Here is a 24,500-nt window from a genome sequence, read left to right as displayed (position 1 = left end):
GTAAGAGTTAAGACCTTAGCTATTAGGCCAGTGTAAGAGTTAAGACCTTAACCATTAGGCCAGAGTACGAGTCTAAGACCTTAGCTATTCGGCCAGAGAAAGAGTTAAGACCTTAGCTATTAGGCCAGAGTAAGAGTTAAGACCTTTGCTATTAGGCCAGAGTAAGAGTTAAGACCTTAACCAGTAGGCCAGAGTAAGAGTTAAGACCTTAACAAGTAGGCCAGAGTAAGAGTTACAACCTTAACCTGTAGGCCATAGTACGGGTCTAAGACCTTAGCTATTAGGCCAGAGTAAGAGTTAAGACCTTAGCTATTAGGCCAGAGTAAGAGTTAAGACCTTAACCAGTAGGCCAGAGTACGAGTCTAAGACCTTAGCTATTAGGCCAGAGTAAGAGTTAAGACCTTAACCCATAGGCCATAGTACGAGTCCAAGACCTTAGCTATTAGGCCAGAGTAAGTGTTAAGACTTTAGCTATTAGGCCAGAGTAAGAGTTAAGAACTTAAACATTAGGCCAGAGTGCGAGTTTAAGACCTTAGCTATTAGGCCAGAGTAAGAGTTAAGACCTTAGCTATTAGGCCAGAGTAAGAGTTAAGACCTTAACCTGTAGGCCAGAATACGAGTCTAAGACCTTAGCTATTAGGCCAGAGTAAGATTTAAGACCTTACCCATTAAGCCAGAGTACGAGTCTAAGACCTTAGCTATTAGGCCAGAGTAAGAGTTAAGACCTTAGCTATTAGGCCAGAGTAAGAGTTAAGACCTTAACCATTAGGCCAGAGTACGGGTCTAAGACCTTAGCTATTAGGCCAGAGTAAGAGTTAAGACCTTAACCAGTAGGCCAGAGTAAGAGTTAAGACCTTAACCATTAGGCCAGAGTACGAGTCTAAGACCTTAGTTATTAGGCCAGAGTAAGAGATAAGACCTTAACCAGTAGGCCATAGTAAGAGTTAAGACCTTAACCAGTAGGCCAGAGTAAGAGTTAAGACCTTGACCAGTAGGCCAGAGTACGAGTCTAAGACCTTAGCTATTAGGCCAGTGTACGAGTCTAAGACCTTAGCGATTAGGCCAGAGTAAGAGTTAAGACCTTAACCAGTAGGCTAGAGTACGAGTCTAAGACCTTAACTATTAGGCCAGAGTACGAGTCTAAGACCTTAGCTATTAGGCCAGAGTAAGAGTTAAGACCTTCACCAGTAGGCTAGAGTACGAGTCTAAGACCTTAGCTATTAGGCCAGAGTACGAGTCTAAGACCTTAACCATTAGGCCAGAGTATGAGTCTAAGACCTTAGCTATTAGGCCAGAGTAAGAGTTAAGACCTTAACCATTAGGCCAGAGTACGAGTCTAAGACCTTAGCTATTCGGCCAGAGTAAGAGTTAAGACCTTAGCTATTAGCCCAGAGTAAGTGTTAAGACCTTAGCTATTAGGCCAGAGTAAGAGTTAAGACCTTAACCAGTAGGCCAGAGTAAGAGTTAAGACCTTAACCAGTAGGCCAGAGTAAGAGTTAAGACCTTAACCACTAGGCTAGAGTACGAGTCTAAGACCTTAGCTATTAGGCCAGAGTAAGAGTTAAGACCTTAATCAGTAGGCCAGAGTAAGAGTTAAGCCCTTAACCATTAGGCCAGAGTATGAGTCTAAGGCCTTAGCTATTAGGCCAGAGTAAGAGTTAAGACCTTAGCTATTAGGCCAGAGTAAGAGTTAGGACCTTAACCATTAGGCTAGAGTATGAGTCTAAGACCGTAGCTATTAGGCCAGAGTAAGAGTTAAGACCTTAACCAGTAGGCCAGAGTAAGAGTTAAGACCTTAACCATTAGGCCAGAGTACGAGTCTAAGACCTTAGCTATTAGGCCAGAGTAAGAGTTAAGACCTTAATCAGTAGGCCAGAGTAAGAGTTAAGCCCTTAACCATTAGGCCAGAGTACGAGTCTAAGACCTTAGGTATTAGGCCAGAGTAAGAGTTAAGACCTTAGCTATTAGGCCAGAGTAAGAGTTAAGACCTTAACCATTAGGCCAGAGTATGAGTCTAAGACCTTAGCTATTAGGCCAGAGTAAGAGTTAAGACCTTAACCAGTAGGCCAGAGTAAGAGTTAAGACCTTAACCATTAGGCCAGAGTACGAGTCTAAGACCTTAGTTATTAGGCCAGAGTAAGAGTTAAGACCTTAGCTATTAGGCCAGAGTATGAGTCTAAGACCTTAGCTATTAGGCCAGAGTAAGAGTTAAGACCTTAACCAATAGGCCAGAGTAAGAGTTAAGACCTTAACCAGTAGGCCAGAGTAAGAGTTAAGACCTTGACCAGTAGGCCAGAGTACGAGTCTAAGACCTTAGCTATTCGGCCAGTGTACGAGTCTAAGACCTTAGCTATTAGGTCAGAGTAGGAGTCTAAGACCTTATCTATTAGGCCAGAGTAAGAGTTAAGACCTTAACCAGTAGGCTAGAGTACGAGTCTAAGACCTTAGCTATTAGGCCAGAGTACGAGTCTAAGACCTTAACCATTAGGCCAGAGTACGAGTCTAAGACCTTAGCTATTAGGCCAGAGTAAGAGTTAAGACCTTAACCATTAGGCCAGAGTACGAGTCTAAGACCTTAGCTATTCGGCCAGAGTAAGAGTTAAGACCTTAGCTATTAGCCCATTGTAAGAGTTAAGACCTTAACCAGTAGGCCAGAGTAAGAGTTAAGACCTTAACCAGTAGGCCAGAGTAAGAGTTAAGACCTTAACCATTAGGCCAGAGTACGAGTCTAAGACCTTAGCTATTAGGCCAGAGTAAGAGTTAAGACCTTAATCAGTAGGCCAGAGTAAGAGTTAAGCCCTTAACTATTAGGCCAGAGTACGAGTCTAAGACCTTAGGTATTAGGCCAGAGTAAGAGTTAAGACCTTAGCTATTAGGCCAGAGTAAGAGTTAAGACCTTAACCATTAGGCCAGAGTATGAGTCTAAGACCTTAGCTATTAGGCCAGAGTAAGAGTTAAGACCTTAACCAGTAGGCCAGAGTAAGAGTTAAGACCTTAACCATTAGGCCAGAGTACGAGTCTAAGACCTTAGCTATTAGGCCAGAGTAAGAGTTAAGACCTTAACCATTAGGCCAGAGATCGAGTCTAAGACCTTAGCTATTAGGCCAGAGTAAGAGTTAAGACCTTAGCTATTAGGCCAGAGTAAGAGTTAGGACCTTAACCAGTAGGCCAGAGTACGAGTCTAACACCTTAGCTATTAGGCCAGAGTAAGAGTTAAGACCTTAACCAGTAGGCCAGAGTAATAGTTAAGACCTTAGCTATTAGGCCAGAGTAAGAGTTAAGACCTTAACCAGTAGGCCAGAGTAAAAGTTAAGACCTTGACCAGTAGGCCAGAGTACGAGTCTAAGACCTTAGCTATTAGGCCAGAGTACGAGTCTAAGACCTTAGCTATTAGGCCAGAGTAAGAGTTAAGACCTTAGCTATTAGGCCAGTGTAAGAGTTAAGACCTTAACCATTAGGCCAGAGTACGAGTCTAAGACCTTAGCTATTCGGCCAGAGAAAGAGTTAAGACCTTAGCTATTAGGCCAGAGTAAGAGTTAAGACCTTTGCTATTAGGCCAGAGTAAGAGTTAAGACCTTAACCAGTAGGCCAGAGTAAGAGTTAAGACCTTAACAAGTAGGCCAGAGTAAGAGTTACAACCTTAACCTGTAGGCCATAGTACGGGTCTAAGACCTTAGCTATTAGGCCAGAGTAAGAGTTAAGACCTTAGCTATTAGGCCAGAGTAAGAGTTAAGACCTTAACCAGTAGGCCAGAGTACGAGTCTAAGACCTTAGCTATTAGGCCAGAGTAAGAGTTAAGACCTTAACCCATAGGCCATAGTACGAGTCCAAGACCTTAGCTATTAGGCCAGAGTAAGTGTTAAGACTTTAGCTATTAGGCCAGAGTAAGAGTTAAGAACTTAAACATTAGGCCAGAGTGCGAGTTTAAGACCTTAGCTATTAGGCCAGAGTAAGAGTTAAGACCTTAGCTATTAGGCCAGAGTAAGAGTTAAGACCTTAACCTGTAGGCCAGAATACGAGTCTAAGACCTTAGCTATTAGGCCAGAGTAAGATTTAAGACCTTACCCATTAAGCCAGAGTACGAGTCTAAGACCTTAGCTATTAGGCCAGAGTAAGAGTTAAGACCTTAGCTATTAGGCCAGAGTAAGAGTTAAGACCTTAACCATTAGGCCAGAGTACGGGTCTAAGACCTTAGCTATTAGGCCAGAGTAAGAGTTAAGACCTTAACCAGTAGGCCAGAGTAAGAGTTAAGACCTTAACCATTAGGCCAGAGTACGAGTCTAAGACCTTAGTTATTAGGCCAGAGTAAGAGATAAGACCTTAACCAGTAGGCCATAGTAAGAGTTAAGACCTTAACCAGTAGGCCAGAGTAAGAGTTAAGACCTTAGCTATTAGGCCAGAGTAAGAGTTAAGACCTTAACCATTAGGCCAGAGTATGAGTCTAAGACCTTAGCTATTAGGCCAGAGTAAGAGTTAAGACCTTAACCAGTAGGCCAGAGTAAGAGTTAAGACCTTAACCATTAGGCCAGAGTACGAGTCTAAGACCTTAGCTATTAGGCCAGAGTAAGAGTTAAGACCTTAACCATTAGGCCAGAGATCGAGTCTAAGACCTTAGCTATTAGGCCAGAGTAAGAGTTAAGACCTTAGCTATTAGGCCAGAGTAAGAGTTAGGACCTTAACCAGTAGGCCAGAGTACGAGTCTAACACCTTAGCTATTAGGCCAGAGTAAGAGTTAAGACCTTAACCAGTAGGCCAGAGTAATAGTTAAGACCTTAGCTATTAGGCCAGAGTAAGAGTTAAGACCTTAACCAGTAGGCCAGAGTAAAAGTTAAGACCTTGACCAGTAGGCCAGAGTACGAGTCTAAGACCTTAGCTATTAGGCCAGAGTACGAGTCTAAGACCTTAGCTATTAGGCCAGAGTAAGAGTTAAGACCTTAGCTATTAGGCCAGTGTAAGAGTTAAGACCTTAACCATTAGGCCAGAGTACGAGTCTAAGACCTTAGCTATTCGGCCAGAGAAAGAGTTAAGACCTTAGCTATTAGGCCAGAGTAAGAGTTAAGACCTTTGCTATTAGGCCAGAGTAAGAGTTAAGACCTTAACCAGTAGGCCAGAGTAAGAGTTAAGACCTTAACAAGTAGGCCAGAGTAAGAGTTACAACCTTAACCTGTAGGCCATAGTACGGGTCTAAGACCTTAGCTATTAGGCCAGAGTAAGAGTTAAGACCTTAGCTATTAGGCCAGAGTAAGAGTTAAGACCTTAACCAGTAGGCCAGAGTACGAGTCTAAGACCTTAGCTATTAGGCCAGAGTAAGAGTTAAGACCTTAACCCATAGGCCATAGTACGAGTCCAAGACCTTAGCTATTAGGCCAGAGTAAGTGTTAAGACTTTAGCTATTAGGCCAGAGTAAGAGTTAAGAACTTAAACATTAGGCCAGAGTGCGAGTTTAAGACCTTAGCTATTAGGCCAGAGTAAGAGTTAAGACCTTAGCTATTAGGCCAGAGTAAGAGTTAAGACCTTAACCTGTAGGCCAGAATACGAGTCTAAGACCTTAGCTATTAGGCCAGAGTAAGATTTAAGACCTTACCCATTAAGCCAGAGTACGAGTCTAAGACCTTAGCTATTAGGCCAGAGTAAGAGTTAAGACCTTAGCTATTAGGCCAGAGTAAGAGTTAAGACCTTAACCATTAGGCCAGAGTACGGGTCTAAGACCTTAGCTATTAGGCCAGAGTAAGAGTTAAGACCTTAACCAGTAGGCCAGAGTAAGAGTTAAGACCTTAACCATTAGGCCAGAGTACGAGTCTAAGACCTTAGTTATTAGGCCAGAGTAAGAGATAAGACCTTAACCAGTAGGCCATAGTAAGAGTTAAGACCTTAACCAGTAGGCCAGAGTAAGAGTTAAGACCTTGACCAGTAGGCCAGAGTACGAGTCTAAGACCTTAGCTATTAGGCCAGTGTACGAGTCTAAGACCTTAGCGATTAGGCCAGAGTAAGAGTTAAGACCTTAACCAGTAGGCTAGAGTACGAGTCTAAGACCTTAACTATTAGGCCAGAGTACGAGTCTAAGACCTTAGCTATTAGGCCAGAGTAAGAGTTAAGACCTTCACCAGTAGGCTAGAGTACGAGTCTAAGACCTTAGCTATTAGGCCAGAGTATGAGTCTAAGACCTTAACCATTAGGCCAGAGTATGAGTCTAAGACCTTAGCTATTAGGCCAGAGTAAGAGTTAAGACCTTAACCAGTAGGCCAGAGTACGAGTCTAAGACCTTAGCTATTAGGCCAGAGTAAGAGTTAAGACCTTAACCCATAGGCCATAGTACGAGTCCAAGACCTTAGCTATTAGGCCAGAGTAAGTGTTAAGACTTTAGCTATTAGGCCAGAGTAAGAGTTAAGAACTTAAACATTAGGCCAGAGTGCGAGTTTAAGACCTTAGCTATTAGGCCAGAGTAAGAGTTAAGACCTTAGCTATTAGGCCAGAGTAAGAGTTAAGACCTTAACCTGTAGGCCAGAATACGAGTCTAAGACCTTAGCTATTAGGCCAGAGTAAGATTTAAGACCTTACCCATTAAGCCAGAGTACGAGTCTAAGACCTTAGCTATTAGGCCAGAGTAAGAGTTAAGACCTTAGCTATTAGGCCAGAGTAAGAGTTAAGACCTTAACCATTAGGCCAGAGTACGGGTCTAAGACCTTAGCTATTAGGCCAGAGTAAGAGTTAAGACCTTAACCAGTAGGCCAGAGTAAGAGTTAAGACCTTAACCATTAGGCCAGAGTATGAGTCTAAGACCTTAGTTATTAGGCCAGAGTAAGAGATAAGACCTTAACCAGTAGGCCATAGTAAGAGTTAAGACCTTAACCAGTAGGCCAGAGTAAGAGTTAAGACCTTGACCAGTAGGCCAGAGTACGAGTCTAAGACCTTAGCTATTAGGCCAGTGTACGAGTCTAAGACCTTAGCGATTAGGCCAGAGTAAGAGTTAAGACCTTAACCAGTAGGCTAGAGTACGAGTCTAAGACCTTAACTATTAGGCCAGAGTACGAGTCTAAGACCTTAGCTATTAGGCCAGAGTAAGAGTTAAGACCTTCACCAGTAGGCTAGAGTACGAGTCTAAGACCTTAGCTATTAGGCCAGAGTACGAGTCTAAGACCTTAACCATTAGGCCAGAGTATGAGTCTAAGACCTTAGCTATTAGGCCAGAGTAAGAGTTAAGACCTTAACCAGTAGGCCAGAGTACGTGTCTAAGACCTTAGCTATTAGGCCAGAGTAAGAGTTAAGACCTTAACCCATAGGCCATAGTACGAGTCCAAGACCTTAGCTATTAGGCCAGAGTAAGTGTTAAGACTTTAGCTATTAGGCCAGAGTAAGAGTTAAGAACTTAAACATTAGGCCAGAGTGCGAGTTTAAGACCTTAGCTATTAGGCCAGAGTAAGAGTTAAGACCTTAGCTATTAGGCCAGAGTAAGAGTTAAGACCTTAACCTGTAGGCCAGAATACGAGTCTAAGACCTTAGCTATTAGGCCAGAGTAAGATTTAAGACCTTACCCATTAAGCCAGAGTACGAGTCTAAGACCTTAGCTATTAGGCCAGAGTAAGAGTTAAGACCTTAGCTATTAGGCCAGAGTAAGAGTTAAGACCTTAACCATTAGGCCAGAGTACGGGTCTAAGACCTTAGCTATTAGGCCAGAGTAAGAGTTAAGACCTTAACCAGTAGGCCAGAGTAAGAGTTAAGACCTTAACCATTAGGCCAGAGTACGAGTCTAAGACCTTAGTTATTAGGCCAGAGTAAGAGATAAGACCTTAACCAGTAGGCCATAGTAAGAGTTAAGACCTTAACCAGTAGGCCAGAGTAAGAGTTAAGACCTTGACCAGTAGGCCAGAGTACGAGTCTAAGACCTTAGCTATTAGGCCAGTGTACGAGTCTAAGACCTTAGCGATTAGGCCAGAGTAAGAGTTAAGACCTTAACCAGTAGGCTAGAGTACGAGTCTAAGACCTTAACTATTAGGCCAGAGTACGAGTCTAAGACCTTAGCTATTAGGCCAGAGTAAGAGTTAAGACCTTCACCAGTAGGCTAGAGTACGAGTCTAAGACCTTAGCTATTAGGCCAGAGTACGAGTCTAAGACCTTAACCATTAGGCCAGAGTATGAGTCTAAGACCTTAGCTATTAGGCCAGAGTAAGAGTTAAGACCTTAACCATTAGGCCAGAGTACGAGTCTAAGACCTTAGCTATTCGGCCAGAGTAAGAGTTAAGACCTTAGCTATTAGCCCAGAGTAAGTGTTAAGACCTTAGCTATTAGGCCAGAGTAAGAGTTAAGACCTTAACCAGTAGGCCAGAGTAAGAGTTAAGACCTTAACCAGTAGGCCAGAGTAAGAGTTAAGACCTTAACCACTAGGCTAGAGTACGAGTCTAAGACCTTAGCTATTAGGCCAGAGTAAGAGTTAAGACCTTAATCAGTAGGCCAGAGTAAGAGTTAAGCCCTTAACCATTAGGCCAGAGTACGAGTCTAAGGCCTTAGCTATTAGGCCAGAGTAAGAGTTAAGACCTTAGCTATTAGGCCAGAGTAAGTGTTAGGACCTTAACCATTAGGCTAGAGTATGAGTCTAAGACCGTAGCTATTAGGCCAGAGTAAGAGTTAAGACCTTAACCAGTAGGCCAGAGTAAGAGTTAAGACCTTAACCATTAGGCCAGAGTACGAGTCTAAGACCTTAGCTATTAGGCCAGAGTAAGAGTTAAGACCTTAATCAGTAGGCCAGAGTAAGAGTTAAGCCCTTAACCATTAGGCCAGAGTACGAGTCTAAGACCTTAGGTATTAGGCCAGAGTAAGAGTTAAGACCTTAGCTATTAGGCCAGAGTAAGAGTTAAGACCTTAACCATTAGGCCAGAGTATGAGTCTAAGACCTTAGCTATTAGGCCAGAGTAAGAGTTAAGACCTTAACCAGTAGGCCAGAGTAAGAGTTAAGACCTTAACCATTAGGCCAGAGTACGAGTCTAAGACCTTAGCTATTAGGCCAGAGTAAGAGTTAAGACCTTAACCATTAGGCCAGAGTACGAGTCTAAGACCTTAGCTATTAGGCCAGAGTAAGAGTTAAAACCTTAGCTATTTGGCCAGAGTAAGAGTTATGACCTTAACCGGTAGACCATAGTAAGAGTTAAGACCTTAACCAGTAGGCCAGAGTAAGAGTTAAGACTTTAACCTGTAGGCCATAGTACGAGGCTAAGACCTTAGCTATTAGGCCAGAGTAAGAGTTAAGACCTTAAACATTAGGCCAGAGTACGAGTCTAAGACCTTAGCTATTAGGCCAGAGTAAGAGTTAAGACCATAACCAGTAGGCCAGACTAAGAGTTAAGACCTTAACCAGTAGGCCAGAGTATGAGTCTAAGACCTTAGCTATTAGGCCAGAGTACGAGTCTAAGACCTTAGCTATTAGGCCAGAGTAAGAGTTAAGACCTTAACCAGTAGGCCAGAGTAAGAGTTAAGACCTTAACCATTAGGCTATAGTACAAGTCTAGGACCGTAGCTATTAGGCCAGAGTAAGAGTTAAGACCTTAACCATTAGGGCATAGTACGAGTCTAAGACCTTAGCTATTAAGCCAGAGTAAGAGTTAAGACCTTAGCTATTAGGCCAGAGTAAGAGTTAAGACCTTAACCAGTAGGCCAGAGTACGAGTCTAAGACCTTAGCTATTAGGCCAGAGTAAGAGTTAAGACCTTAATCCGTAGGCCATAGTACGAGTCCAAGACCTTAGCTATTAGGCCAGAGTAAGTGTTAAGACCTTAGCTATTAGGCCAGAGTAAGAGTTAAGAACTTAAACATTAGGCCAGAGTACGAGTTTAAGACCTTAGCTATTAGGCCAGAGTAAGAGTTAAGACCTTAGCTATTAGGCCAGAGTAAGAGTTAAGACCTTAACCTGTAGGCCAGAATACGAGTCTAAGACCTTAGTTATTAGGCCAGAGTAAGATTTAAGACCTTACCCATTAGGCCAGAGTACGAGTCTAAGACCTTAGCTATTAGGCCAGAGTAAGAGTTAAGACCTTAGCTATTAGGCCAGAGTAAGAGTTAAGACCTTAGGTATTAGGCCAGAGTAAGAGTTAAGACCTTAACCAATAGGCCAGAGTAAGAGTTAAGACCTTAACCATTAGGCCAGAGTACGGGTCTAAGAGCCTAGCTATTAGGCCAGAGTAAGAGTTAAGACCTTAGCTATTAGGCCAGAGTACGAGTATAAGACCTTAGCTATTAGGCCAGAGTAAGAGTTAAGACCTTAACCAATAGGCCAGAGTAAGAGTTAAGACCTTAACCAGTAGGCCAGAGTAAGAGTTAAGACCTTGACCAGTAGGCTAGAGTACGAGTCTAAGACCTTAGCTATTCGGCCAGTGTACGAGTCTAAGACCTTAGCTATTAGGCCAGAGTAAGAGTTAAGACCTTAACCAGTAGGCTAGAGTACGAGTCTAAGACCTTAGCTATTAGGCCAGAGTAGGAGACTAAGACCTTAGCTATTAGGCCAGAGTAAGAGTTAAGACCTTAACCAGTAGGCTAGAGTACGAGTCTAAGACCTTAGCTATTAGGCCAGAGTACGAGTCTAAGACCTTAAAAATTAGGCCAGAGTACGAGTCTAAGACCTTAGCTATTAGGCCAGAGTAAGAGTGAAGACCTTAGCTATTTGGCCGGAGTAAGAGTTAAGACCTTAGCTATTAGACCAGAGTAAGAGTTAAGACCTTAACCAGTAGGCCAGAGTAAGAGTTAAGACCTTAACCAGTAGGCCAGAGTAAGAGTTAAGACCTTAACCATTAGGCCAGAGTACGAGTCTAAGACCTTAGCTATTAGGCCAGAGTAAGAGTTAAGACCTTAATCAGTAGGCCAGAGTAAGAGTTAAGCCCTTAACCATTAGGCCAGAGTACGAGTCTAAGACCTTAGGTATTAGGCCAGAGTAAGAGTTAAGACCTTAGCTATTAGGCCAGAGTAAGAGTTAAGACCTTAACCATTAGGCCAGAGTATGAGTCTAAGACCTTAGCTATTAGGCCAGAGTAAGAGTTAAGACCTTAACCAGTAGGCCAGAGTAAGAGTTAAGACCTTAACCATTAGGCCAGAGTACGAGTCTAAGACCTTAGCTATTAGGCCAGAGTAAGAGTTAAGACCTTAACCATTAGGCCAGAGTACGAGTCTAAGACCTTAGCTATTAGGCCAGAGTAAGAGTTAAAACCTTAGCTATTAGGCCAGAGTAAGAGTTAGGACCTTAACCATTAGGCCAGAGTACGAGTCTAACACCTTAGCTATTAGGCCAGAGTAAGAGTTAAGACCTTAACCAGTAGGCCAGAGTAATAGTTAAGACCTTAGCTATTAGGCCAGAGTAAGAGTTAAGACCTTAACCAGTAGGCCAGAGTAAAAGTTAAGACCTTGACCAGTAGGCCAGAGTACGAGTCTAAGACCTTAGCTATTAGGCCAGAGTACGAGTCTAAGACCTTAGCTATTAGGCCAGAGTAAGAGTTAAGACCTTAGCTGTTAGGCCAGTGTAAGAGTTAAGACCTTAACCATTAGGCCAGAGTACGAGTTAAGACCTTAACCATTAGGCCAGAGTACGAGTCTAAGACCTTAGCTATTCGGCCAGAGTAAGAGTTAAGACCTTAGCTATTAGGCCAGTGTAAGAGTTAAGACCTTAGCTATTAGGCCAGAGTAAGAGTTAAGACCTTAACCAGTAGGCCAGAGTAAGAGTTAAGACCTTAACAAGTAGGCCAGAGTAAGAGTTACAACCTTAACCTGTAGGCCATAGTACGGGTCTAAGACCTTGGCTATTAGGCCAGAGTAAGAGTTAAGACCTTAACTATTAGGCCAGAGTAAGAGTTAAGACCTTAACCAGTAGGCCAGAGTACGAGTCTAAGACCTTAGATATTAGGCCAGAGTAAGAGTTAAGACCTTAACCCGTAGGCCATAGTACGAGTCCAAGACCTTAGCTATTAGGCCAGAGTAAGTGTTAAGACTTTAGCTATTAGGCCAGAGTAAGAGTTAAGAACTTAAACATTAGGCCAGAGTACGAGTTTAAGACCTTAGCTATAAGGCCAGAGTAAGAGTTAAGACCTTAGCTATTAGGCCAGAGTAAGAGTTAAGACCTTAACCTGTAGGCCAGAATACGAGTCTAAGACCTTAGCTATTAGGCCAGAGTAAGATTTAAGACCTTACCCATTAAGCCAGAGTACGAGTCTAAGACCTTAGCTATTAGGCCAGAGTAAGAGTTAAGACCTTAGCTATTAGGCCAGAGTAAGAGTTAAGACCTTAACCATTAGGCCAGAGTACGGGTCTAAGACCTTAGCTATTAGGCCAGAGTAAGAGTTAAGACCTTAACCAGTAGGCCAGAGTAAGAGTTAAGACCTTAACCATTAGGCCAGAGTACGTTATGTTATGTTATGTTAAATAAATTTATAAGGGCGCAACTAACACCATTAGGTTTCTTGGCGCCAAAGTAAAGAGAGCAGAAGATAGTGCAAAGGCCGTTTATTGATAAGATTCTGTGAAAAGAAAAGTTTTAAGAGCAGATCTGAAGCTGGGGTACGAAGTGGTCAATCTCAGGGACAAGGGGAGGGAGTTCCAAAAAGTGGGGGCCAGGAAGGAGAACTTGAGCCCGCCGTGTTTCTTCCTCTTATATCTAGGGATGGAAAGCAAGACCATTTGGGAAGACCAGAGAGTGCGGGAAGGGACGTAGGATTGAAGAAGGGAAGAAATAAAGAGGGGGCCCTGGCCGGCTAGAGATTTGTAAATGATACAACCCAGCTTGAACTTACAGCGGGCGGCTACAGGGAGCCAATGAAGGCTCTTCAGGAGGGGGCGAACATGATGATCTCTAGGGAGGAAGTGGATCAGGCGGGCAGCCTGATTCTGGATCAGCTGAAGCCGCCTGAGTTGGTAGGCTGGGATGCCTACATAGAGCGCGTTGGCGTTGTCTAACCTCGATATTACAAGCGCCATCAGGGCCAAGGTAAGAGCCTCGGAAGTAAGTAGCCGGGAGATTTTCTTAATTTTCCTTAATTGGAAATGGCTGGAGGAGACTACCGCGCTAATCTGGGGCGTCATGGAGAGATTACTACTAATGACGACTCCCAGACTTTTAACACAGTTGGCGGGGCTAGGTGGACTGCCAAGGCTGAGAGGCCAAAAAGAAGAATCCCAAGGGTTGAGGGGACCCCCGACAAGAACGAGTTCGGTCTTGTCGGGGTTGAGCTTCAGATGGTTTGAGCTCATCCAGTTGCTGATAAAGCACAGGGTATTTTGAAAAGTGGCAATAGAGTCAGCAGAGGAGTTGATGTTGAAGATTAGTTGTATGTCATCAGCATAGCTGAATGCTGTGACATTGAACTGACGGAGGGCACGGATAAGTGGGGAAAGGTACAAATTAAAAAGGAGGGGGGAGAGGGAAGAGCCTTGTGGGACACCACAGGACAGTTTGACCTGGGAGGCGGTAAACTGGGATAGTCTGACAGCTTGATGGCGTTGGGTCAGAAAGGATCGGACCCAGGCCAGAGCGGTGCCCTGGATGCCAGCCTCCCTGACACGATCGACCAAAAGTTGATGGTCGACCGTGTCAAAGGCGGCCGACAAGTCCAGGAGGACCAAGGCCTGGCAGATGTTCGCGTCCGCACCCCTGCGCAGTTCCTCCATAACAGAAAGGATGACGGCTTCTGTTGAGTGCGCAGGTCTGAATCCAGCCTGCTGGGGGTCCAGTACACCAGATTCTTCCACAAAGGAGCTGAGAGCGTGAGTGACGTGCGACTCTAGAACTTTGCTAAGATAGGGAAGAAGAGAGATAGGGCGAAAGTTGCTCATGATGGAAGGGTCTGCCGAAGGTTTTTTGAGAATGGCAACCACCTCGGCCTGTTTGAAGGGTCCCGGAACCTCCCCTATGGCTAGAGAGTTGTTCAAGAGAGCAAGGGGGGGGTCAGGACAGGCGGTAAAAACTTCTCGAAGGACCGAGGGGGGGCAACAATCGCTGGGAGAGCCAGAAGAGACGTTGTGTAGGAGTGAGAGAAAGTTATCCTTGGGAATAGGAGGGAAGTGAGTAAAGGTGTGTGTGGGAGAATAACTGGGGACACAAAAGGATGTAGGGGCAGGTGGGGAGGTGGAAATGCTAGTTTTAATTTTGGTGATTTTCTCCACAAAGAATTGATTAAGGGAGTCGCACAAGGATTGAGAAGGGAGAGGGGCTAAGATGACTCTTTCCGGGTTGGATAATTCATCCACTATAGAAAAAATATCTTTAGATTTATTGGATGAGTTTAAAATTTTGCCTGAGAAGTAGCATGATTTAGCCACAGTAATAGCGTTCTTGTACTCCTTCAGCCGAGACGAGAAGATCATTTTCGATTCGGGGGAGTAATCCCGGCGCCAGCGTCTCTCTGCCTGGCGGAGAGTAAGTTTGTGTGCGCGGAGCTCAGCGGTAAACCACTTTTGGGCATCGTGCCTGCGCCTTGTCTTAACCGGTTTTAGTGGTGCCACAGAGTCGGCCGCAGCGGTAAGCCAGTGTGTGAGGGTTTTGGACTGAAGGTCGGTAGAGATGTTGGGTCCAGTCATGAGTGGGGGTGAAGAACTCAGGAGAGCCGTAAGTTTGTTAAGGTCGGCTTTATTCCAATTGCGCGCCAGGAAATTGGATCGGTGGGCAGCGGTGATAGGGGAAGACAGGAATAAGGAGAAAGTGATGAGGTGATGGTCAGACCAGAGACAAGGGGCGATGAGGGGAGCAGAGATGGCAAGAGAGGTGGTCCAGACTTGGTCTAAAATGTGGCCTTTAACATGTGTGGGTACATGTATATGTTGAGTGCAGTTAAGGCTCGACATTAGGTCAGAAAAAGCACGCGAATCAGCAGTTTCATGAGTGTCTGATGGCCAGTAATTAAAGTCGCCCATGATCAACACGTTGGAATTGCTGATGGTAAGCTGGGTGATCATGTTACCGAACAGGATAGAAAAGTCAGGCATAGATTGAGGGGGGCGATAGGTCAACACACAGATGAGTGAAGACCCAGGCTGCTCCAGTCTTAATACGAGACAGTCTGTCGAGGCGATACTAGGAAAGGACACTAGGGAGAACCTAATGGGGTGTCTGATGATGGCTGCAACGCCGCCGCCCGCTTTACCAGCAGGGCGGTTGGTCTGCAGGATGTAGTAGCCTGGGGGAATGGCCGCCAGAACGTCAGGAGATGAATCGTCAGTGAGCCAGGTCTCGGTCAAGAACAGGACATCAGGCTGTTCCGAGTCCAGGAGGTAAAATATTTCTGATTGATGACAGACCAGGGACCGGGTGTTAAGATACATCACAGACAATGGGGAGGAAGTAGAGCGAGGGAGTGACAGGGCCCGGGACGCGGGATTTGAAGAATGGACGCCATTATCGGAAGAGATAGGGGAAATTTCCGGGAACGAGGTTCTAGTCGTAAACAGATTATGAAGAAGCAGTTTCCGTACGGAGAGGGGGGGGGGGAAGGCAGGATCATGAGCAGAGACTAGAAGGGAGCAAGTGTAGATGAGTAAGGGAGCAGAGTGACATGCCCCATGCCCCGGCCTGCCGCGGACGGGCGCAGACGGGCTTAACTCAGGCGCAACTCCGGCGCGCCTACGTCGCGCCCACTGCGCTCGTCCGCTGCGCCGACACATGGAGGCCGTTTAAATAGGGGCGGAGCGAGGGTGGAGTTCAGGGCTCCACTCCAATCAAACGATCCCAATCAAAGATGGCGGCCGCTACCTGCGGGGACCGGCGATCTCAAACAGCCCCCAGCCAGCAGAATACCTGGAATGATAAGGTATAGCCACTTTACCTGCACAACAAAAGTACAGGGGTTACCGATAAAAGTTTTAAAACCCTCGCGTAGGGTGAAAGCGCCGACCGCTCGAATCAGCGGGACGCTGCACAGTAAAATTGAGGAGATGCAGGAAAGGGTTCAGAGAGCTCTCTAAGCGTCTGCGCGCCAGCCCACTGCCACTGGGCTACAAACAAAACGAGTCTAAGACCTTAGTTATTAGGCCAGAGTAAGAGTTAAGACCTTAGCTATTAGGCCAGAGTACGAGTCTAAGACCTTAGCTATTAGGCCAGAGTAAGAGATAAGACCTTAACCAGTAGGCCATAGTAAGAGTTAAGACCTTAACCAGTAGGCCAGAGTAAGAGTTAAACCTTGACCAGTAGGCCAGAGTACCAGTCTAAGACCTTAGCTATTAGGCCAGTGTACGAGTCTAAGACCTTAGCGATTAGGCCAGAGTAAGAGTTAAGACCTTAACCAGTAGGCTAGAGTACGAGTCTAAGACCTTAACTATTAGGCCAGAGTACGAGTCTAAGACCTTAGCTATTAGGCCAGAGTAAGAGTTAAGACCTTCACCAGTAGGCTAGAGTACGAGTCTAAGACCTTAGCTATTAGGCCAGAGTACGAGTCTAAGACCTTAACCATTAGGCCAGAGTATGAGTCTAAGACCTTAGCTATTAGGACAGAGTAAGAGTTAAGACCTTAACCATTAGGCCAGAGTACGAGTCTAAGACCTTAGCTATTCGGCCAGAGTAAGAGTTAAGACCTTAGCTATTAGCCCAGAGTAAGTGTTAAGACCTTAGCTATTAGGCCAGAGTAAGAGTTAAGACCTTAACCAGTAGGCCAGAGTAAGAGTTAAGACCTTAACCAGTAGGCCAGAGTAAGAGTTAAGACCTTAACCACTAGGCCAGAGTACGAGTCTAAGACCTTAGCTATTAGGCCAGAGTAAGAGTTAAGACCTTAATCAGTAGGCCAGAGTAAGAGTTAAGCCCTTAACCATTAGGCCAGAGTACGAGACTAAGGCCTTAGCTATTAGGCCAGAGTAAGAGTTAAGACCTTAGCTATTAGGCCAGAGTAAGAGTTAAGACCTTAACCATTAGGCTAGAGTATGAGTCTAAGACCGTAGCTATTGGGCCAGAGTAAGAGTTAAGACCTTAACCAGTAGGCCAGAGTAAGAGTTAAGACCTTAACCATTAGGCCAGAGTACGAGTCTAAGACCTTAGCTATTAGGCCAGAGTAAGAGTTAAGACCTTAGCTATTAGGCCAGTGTAAGAGTTAAGACCTTAGCCATTAGGCCAGAGTACGAGACTAAGACCTTTGCTATTAGGCCAGAGTAAAAGTTAAGACCTTAGCTATTAGGCCAGAGTAAGAGTTAAGACCTTAACCAGTAGGCCAGAGTAAGAGTTAAGACCTTAAGCATTAGGCCAGAGTACGAGTCTAAGACCTTAGCTATTAGGCCAGAGTAAGAGTTAAGACCTTAGCTATTAGGCCAGAGTAAGAGTTAAGACCTTAGGTATTAGGCCAGAGTAAGAGTTAAGACCTTAACCAATAGGCCAGAGTAAGAGTTAAGACCTTAACCATTAGGCCAGAGTACGGGTCTAAGAGCTTAGCTATTAGGCCAGAGTAAGAGTTAAGACCTTAACCAGTAGGCCAGAGTAAGAGTTAAGACCTTAACCATTAGGCCAGAGTACGAGTCTAAGAACTTAGTTATTAGGCCAGAGTAAGAGTTAAGACCTTAGCTATTAGGCCAGAGTACGAGTCTAAGACCTTAGCTATTAGGCCAGAGTAAGAGTTAAGACCTTAACCAATAGGCCAGAGTAAGAGTTAAGACCTTAACCAGTAGGCCAGAGTAAGAGTTATGACCTTGACCAGTAGGCCAGAGTACGAGTTTAAGACCTTAGCTATTTGGCCAGTGTACGAGTCTAAGACCTTAGCTATTAGGCCAGAGTAAGAGTTAAGACCTTAACCAGTAGGCTAGAGTACGAGTCTAAGACCTTAGCTATTAGGCCAGAGTAGGAGTCTAAGACCTTATCTATTAGGCCAGAGTAAGAGTTAAGACCTTAACCAGTAGGCTAGAGTACGAGTCTAAGACCTTAGCTATTAGGCCAGAGTACGAGTCTAAGACCTTAACCATTAGGCCAGAGTACGAGTCTAAGACCTTAGCTATTAGGCCAGAGTAAGAGTTAAGACCTTAACCATTAGGCCAGAGTACGAGTCTAAGACCTTAGCTATTCGGCCAGAGTAAGAGTTAAGACCTTAGCTATTAGCCCAGTGTAAGAGTTAAGACCTTAACCAGTAGGCCAGAGTAAGAGTTAAGACCTTAACCAGTAGGCCAGAGTAAGAGTTAAGACCTTAACCATTAGGCCAGAGTACGAGTCTAAGACCTTAGCTATTAGGCCAGAGTAAGAGTTAAGACCTTAATCAGTAGGCCAGAGTAAGAGTTAAGCCCTTAACTATTAGGCCAGAGTACGAGTCTAAGACCTTAGGTATTAGGCCAGAGTAAGAGTTAAGACCTTAGCTATTAGGCCAGAGTAAGAGTTAAGACCTTAACCATTAGGCCAGAGTATGAGTCTAAGACCTTAGCTATTAGGCCAGAGTAAGAGTTAAGACCTTAACCAGTAGGCCAGAGTAAGAGTTAAGACCTTAACCATTAGGCCAGAGTACGAGTCTAAGACCTTAGCTATTAGGCCAGAGTTAGAGTTAAGACCTTAACCATTAGGCCAGAGATCGAGTCTAAGACCTTAGCTATTAGGCCAGAGTAAGAGTTAAGACCTTAGCTATTAGGCCAGAGTAAGAGTTAGGACCTTAACCAGTAGGCCAGAGTACGAGTCTAACACCTTAGCTATTAGGCCAGAGTAAGAGTTAAGACCTTAACCAGTAGGCCAGAGTAATAGTTAAGACCTTAGCTATTAGGCCAGAGTAAGAGTTAAGACCTTAACCAGTAGGCCAGAGTAAAAGTTAAGACCTTGACCAGTAGGCCAGAGTACGAGTCTAAGACCTTAGCTATTAGGCCAGAGTACGAGTCTAAGACCTTAGCTATTAGGCCAGAGTAAGAGTTAAGACCTTAGCTATTAGGCCATTGTAAGAGTTAAGACCTTAACCATTAGGCCAGAGTACGAGTCTAAGACCTTAGCTATTCGGCCAGAGAAAGAGTTAAGACCTTAGCTATTAGGCCAGAGTAAGAGTTAAGACCTTAGCTATTAGGCCAGAGTAAGAGTTAAGACCTTAACCAGTAGGCCAGAGTAAGAGTTAAGACCTTAACAAGTAGGCCAGAGTAAGAGTTACAACCTTAACCTGTAGGCCATAGTACGGGTCTAAGACCTTAGCTATTAGGCCAGAGTAAGAGTTAAGACCTTAACTATTAGGCCAGAGTAAGAGTTAAGACCTTAACCAGTAGGCCAGAGTACGAGTCTAAGACCTTAGCTATTAGGCCAGAGTAAGAGTTAAGACCTTAACCCATAGGCCATAGTACGAGTCCAAGACCTTAGCTATTAGGCCAGAGTAAGTGTTAAGACTTTAGCTATTAGGCCAGAGTAAGAGTTAAGAACTTAAACATTAGGCCAGAGTACGAGTTTAAGACCTTAGCTATTAGGCCAGAGTAAGAGTTAAGACCTTAGCTATTAGGCCAGAGTAAGAGTTAAGACCTTAACCTGTAGGCCAGAATACGAGTCTAAGACCTTAGCTATTAGGCCAGAGTAAGATTTAAGACCTTACCCATTAAGCCAGAGTACGAGTCTAAGACCTTAGCTATTAGGCCAGAGTAAGAGTTAAGACCTTAGCTATTAGGCCAGAGTAAGAGTTAAGACCTTAACCATTAGGCCAGAGTACGGGTCTAAGACCTTAGCTATTAGGCCAGAGTAAGAGTTAAGACCTTAACCATTAGGCCAGAGTACGAGTCTAAGACCTTAGTTATTAGGCCAGAGTAAGAGTTAAGACCTTAGCTATTAGGCCAGAGTACGAGTCTAAGACCTTAGCTATTAGGCCAGAGTAAGAGATAAGACCTTAACCAGTAGGCCATAGTAAGAGTTAAGACCTTAACCAGTAGGCCAGAGTAAGAGTTAAGACCTTGACCAGTAGGCCAGAGTACGAGTCTAAGACCTTAGCTATTAGGCCAGTGTACGAGTCTAAGACCTTAGCGATTAGGCCAGAGTAAGAGTTAAGACCTTAACCAGTAGGCTAGAGTACGAGTCTAAGACCTTAACTATTAGGCCAGAGTACGAGTCTAAGACCTTAGCTATTAGGCCAGAGTAAGAGTTAAGACCTTCACCAGTAGGCTAGAGTACGAGTCTAAGACCTTAGCTATTAGGCCAGAGTACGAGTCTAAGACCTTAACCATTAGGCCAGAGTATGAGTCTAAGACCTTAGCTATTAGGCCAGAGTAAGAGTTAAGACCTTAACCATTAGGCCAGAGTACGAGTCTAAGACCTTAGCTATTCGGCCAGAGTAAGAGTTAAGACCTTAGCTATTAGCCCAGAGTAAGTGTTAAGACCTTAGCTATTAGGCCAGAGTAAGAGTTAAGACCTTAACCAGTAGGCCAGAGTAAGAGTTAAGACCTTAACCAGTAGGCCAGAGTAAGAGTTAAGACCTTAACCACTAGGCTAGAGTACGAGTCTAAGACCTTAGCTATTAGGCCAGAGTAAGAGTTAAGACCTTAATCAGTAGGCCAGAGTAAGAGTTAAGCCCTTAACCATTAAGCCAGAGTACGAGTCTAAGGCCTTAGCTATTAGGCCAGAGTAAGAGTTAAGACCTTAGCTATTAGGCCAGAGTAAGAGTTAGGACCTTAACCATTAGGCTAGAGTATGAGTCTAAGACCGTAGCTATTAGGCCAGAGTAAGAGTTAAGACCTTAACCAGTAGGCCAGAGTAAGAGTTAAGACCTTAACCATTAGGCCAGAGTACGAGTCTAAGACCTTAGCTATTAGGCCAGAGTAAGAGTTAAGACCTTAGCTATTAGGCCAGTGTAAGAGTTAAGACCTTAGCCATTAGGCCAGAGTACGAGACTAAGACCTTTGCTATTAGGCCAGAGTAAAAGTTAAGACCTTAGCTAATAGGCCAGAGTAAGAGTTAAGACCTTAACCAGTAGGCCAGAGTAAGAGTTAAGACCTTAAGCATTAGGCCAGAGTACGAGTCTAAGACCTTAGGAATTAGGCCAGAGTAAGAATTAAGACCTTAACCAATAGGCCAGAGTAAGAGTTAAGACCTTAACCATTAGGCCAGAGTACGGGTCTAAGAGCTTAGCTATTAGGCCAGAGTAAGAGTTAAGACCTTAACCAGTAGGCCAGAGTAAGAGTTAAGACCTTAACCATTAGGCCAGAGTACGAGTCTAAGACCTTAGTTATTAGGCCAGAGTAAGAGTTAAGACCTTAGCTATTAGGCCAGAGTACGAGTCTAAGACCTTAGCTATTAGGCCAGAGTCAGAGTTAAGACCTTAACCAATAGGCCAGAGTAAGAGTTAAGACCTTAACCAGTAGGCAAGAGTAAGAGTTAAGACCTTGACCAGTAGGCCAGAGTACGAGTCTAAGACCTTAGCTATTCGGCCAGTGTACGAGTCTAAGACCTTAGCTATTAGGCCAGAGTAAGAGTTAATACCTTAACCAGTAGGCTAGAGTACGAGTCTAAGACCTTAGCTATTAGGCCAGAGTAGGAGTCTAAGACCTTATCTATTAGGCCAGAGTAAGAGTTAAGACCTTAACCAGTAGGCTAGAGTACGAATCTAAGACCTTAGCTATTAGGCCAGAGTACGAGTCTAAGACCTTAACCATTAGGCCAGAGTACGAGTCTAAGACCTTAGCTATTAGGCCAGAGTAAGAGTTAAGACCTTAACCATTAGGCCAGAGTACGAGTCTAAGACCTTAGCTATTCGGCCAGAGTAAGAGTTAAGACCTTAGCTATTAGCCCAGAGTAAGTGTTAAGACCTTAGCTATTAGGCCAGAGTAAGAGTTAAGACCTTAACCAGTAGGCCAGAGTAAGAGTTAAGACCTTAACCAGTAGGCCAGAGTAAGAGTTAAGACCTTGACCAGTAGGCCAGAGTACGAGTCTAAGACCTTAGGTATTCGGCCAGAGTAAGAGTTAAGACCTTATCTATTAGCCCAGAGTAAGTGTTAAGACCTTAGCTATTAGGCCAGAGTAAGAGTTAAGACCTTAACCAGTAGGCCAGAGTAAGAGTTAAGACCTTAACCAGTAGGCCAGAGTAAGAGTTAAGACCTTAACCACTAGGCTAGAGTACGAGTCTAAGACCTTAGCTATTAGGCCAGAGTAAGAGTTAAGACCTTAATCAGTAGGCCAGAGTAAGAGTTAAGCCCTTAACCATTAGACCAGAGTACGAGTCTAAGGCCTTAGCTATTAGGCCAGAGTAAGAGTTAAGACCTTAGCTATTAGGCCAGAGTAAGAGTTAGGACCTTAACCATTAGGCTAGAGTATGAGTCTAAGACCGTAGCTATTAGGCCAGAGTAAGAGTTAAGACCTTAACCAGTAGGCCAGAGTCAGAGTTAAGACCTTAACCATTAGGCCAGAGTACGAGTCTAAGACCTTAGCTATTAGGCCAGAGTAAGAGTTAAGACCTTAGCTATTAGGCCAGTGTAAGAGTTAAGACCTTAGCCATTAGGCCAGAGTACGAGACTAAGACCTTTGCTATTAGGCCAGAGTAAAAGTTAAGACCTTAGCTATTAGGCCAGAGTAAGAGTTAAGACCTTAACCAGTAGGCCAGAGTAAGAGTTAAGACCTTAAGCATTAGGCCAGAGTACGAGTCTAAGACCTTAGCTATTAGGCCAGAGTAAGAGTTAAGACCTTAGCTATTAGGCCAGAGTAAGAGTTAAGACCTTAGGTATTAGGCCAGAGTAAGAATTAAGACCTTAACCAATAGGCCGGAGTAAGAGTTAAGACCTTAACCATTAGGCCAGAGTACGGGTCTAAGAGCTTAGCTATTAGGCCAGAGTAAGAGTTAAGACCTTAACCAGTAGGCCAGAGTAAGAGTTAAGACCTTAACCATTAGGCCAGATTACGAGTCTAAGACCTTAGTTATTAGGCCAGAGTAAGAGTTAAGACCTTAGCTATTAGGCCAGAGTACGAGTCTAAGACCTTAGCTATTAGGCCAGAGTAAGAGTTAAGACCTTAACCAATAGGCCAGAGTAAGAGTTAAGACCTTAACCAGTAGGCCAGAGTAAGAGTTAAGACCTTGACCAGTAGGCCAGAGTACGAGTCTAAGACCTTAGCTATTCGGCCAGTGTACGAGTCTAAGACCTTAGCTATTAGGCCAGAGTAAGAGTTAATACCTTAACCAGTAGGCTAGAGTACGAGTCTAAGACCTTAGCTATTAGGCCAGAGTAAGAGTTAAGAACTTAAACATTAGGCCAGAGTACGAGTTTAAGACCTTAGCTATTAGGCCAGAGTAAGAGTTAAGACCTTAGCTATTAGGCCAGAGTAAGAGTTAAGACCTTAACCTGTAGGCCAGAATACGAGTCTAAGACCTTAGCTATTAGGCCAGAGTAAGATTTAAGACCTTACCCATTAAGCCAGAGTACGAGTCTAAGACCTTAGCTATTAGGCCAGAGTAAGAGTTAAGACCTTAGCTATTAGGCCAGAGTAAGAGTTAAGACCTTAACCATTAGGCCAGAGTACGGGTCTAAGACCTTAGCTATTAGGCCAGAGTAAGAGTTAAGACCTTAACCATTAGGCCAGAGTACGAGTCTAAGACCTTAGTTATTAGGCCAGAGTAAGAGTTAAGACCTTAGCTATTAGGCCAGAGTACGAGTCTAAGACCTTAGCTATTAGGCCAGAGTAAGAGATAAGACCTTAACCAGTAGGCCATAGTAAGAGTTAAGACCTTAACCAGTAGGCCAGAGTAAGAGTTAAGACCTTGACCAGTAGGCCAGAGTACGAGTCTAAGACCTTAGCTATTAGGCCAGTGTACGAGTCTAAGACCTTAGCGATTAGGCCAGAGTAAGAGTTAAGACCTTAACCAGTAGGCTAGAGTACGAGTCTAAGACCTTAACTATTAGGCCAGAGTACGAGTCTAAGACCTTAGCTATTAGGCCAGAGTAAGAGTTAAGACCTTCACCAGTAGGCTAGAGTACGAGTCTAAGACCTTAGCTATTAGGCCAGAGTACGAGTCTAAGACCTTAACCATTAGGCCAGAGTATGAGTCTAAGACCTTAGCTATTAGGCCAGAGTAAGAGTTAAGACCTTAACCATTAGGCCAGAGTACGAGTCTAAGACCTTAGCTATTCGGCCAGAGTAAGAGTTAAGACCTTAGCTATTAGCCCAGAGTAAGTGTTAAGACCTTAGCTATTAGGCCAGAGTAAGAGTTAAGACCTTAACCAGTAGGCCAGAGTAAGAGTTAAGACCTTAACCAGTAGGCCAGAGTAAGAGTTAAGACCTTAACCACTAGGCTAGAGTACGAGTCTAAGACCTTAGCTATTAGGCCAGAGTAAGAGTTAAGACCTTAATCAGTAGGCCAGAGTAAGAGTTAAGCCCTTAACCATTAAGCCAGAGTACGAGTCTAAGGCCTTAGCTATTAGGCCAGAGTAAGAGTTAAGACCTTAGCTATTAGGCCAGAGTAAGAGTTAGGACCTTAACCATTAGGCTAGAGTATGAGTCTAAGACCGTAGCTATTAGGCCAGAGTAAGAGTTAAGACCTTAACCAGTAGGCCAGAGTAAGAGTTAAGACCTTAACCATTAGGCCAGAGTACGAGTCTAAGACCTTAGCTATTAGGCCAGAGTAAGAGTTAAGACCTTAGCTA

Source organism: Triturus cristatus, chromosome 6 (assembly GCF_964204655.1).
Source record: "Triturus cristatus chromosome 6, aTriCri1.1, whole genome shotgun sequence".
Taxonomy (NCBI): domain Eukaryota; kingdom Metazoa; phylum Chordata; class Amphibia; order Caudata; family Salamandridae; genus Triturus; species Triturus cristatus.
The sequence above is the reverse complement of the archived record's forward strand: the minus strand, read 5'-3'. Positions refer to the sequence as shown.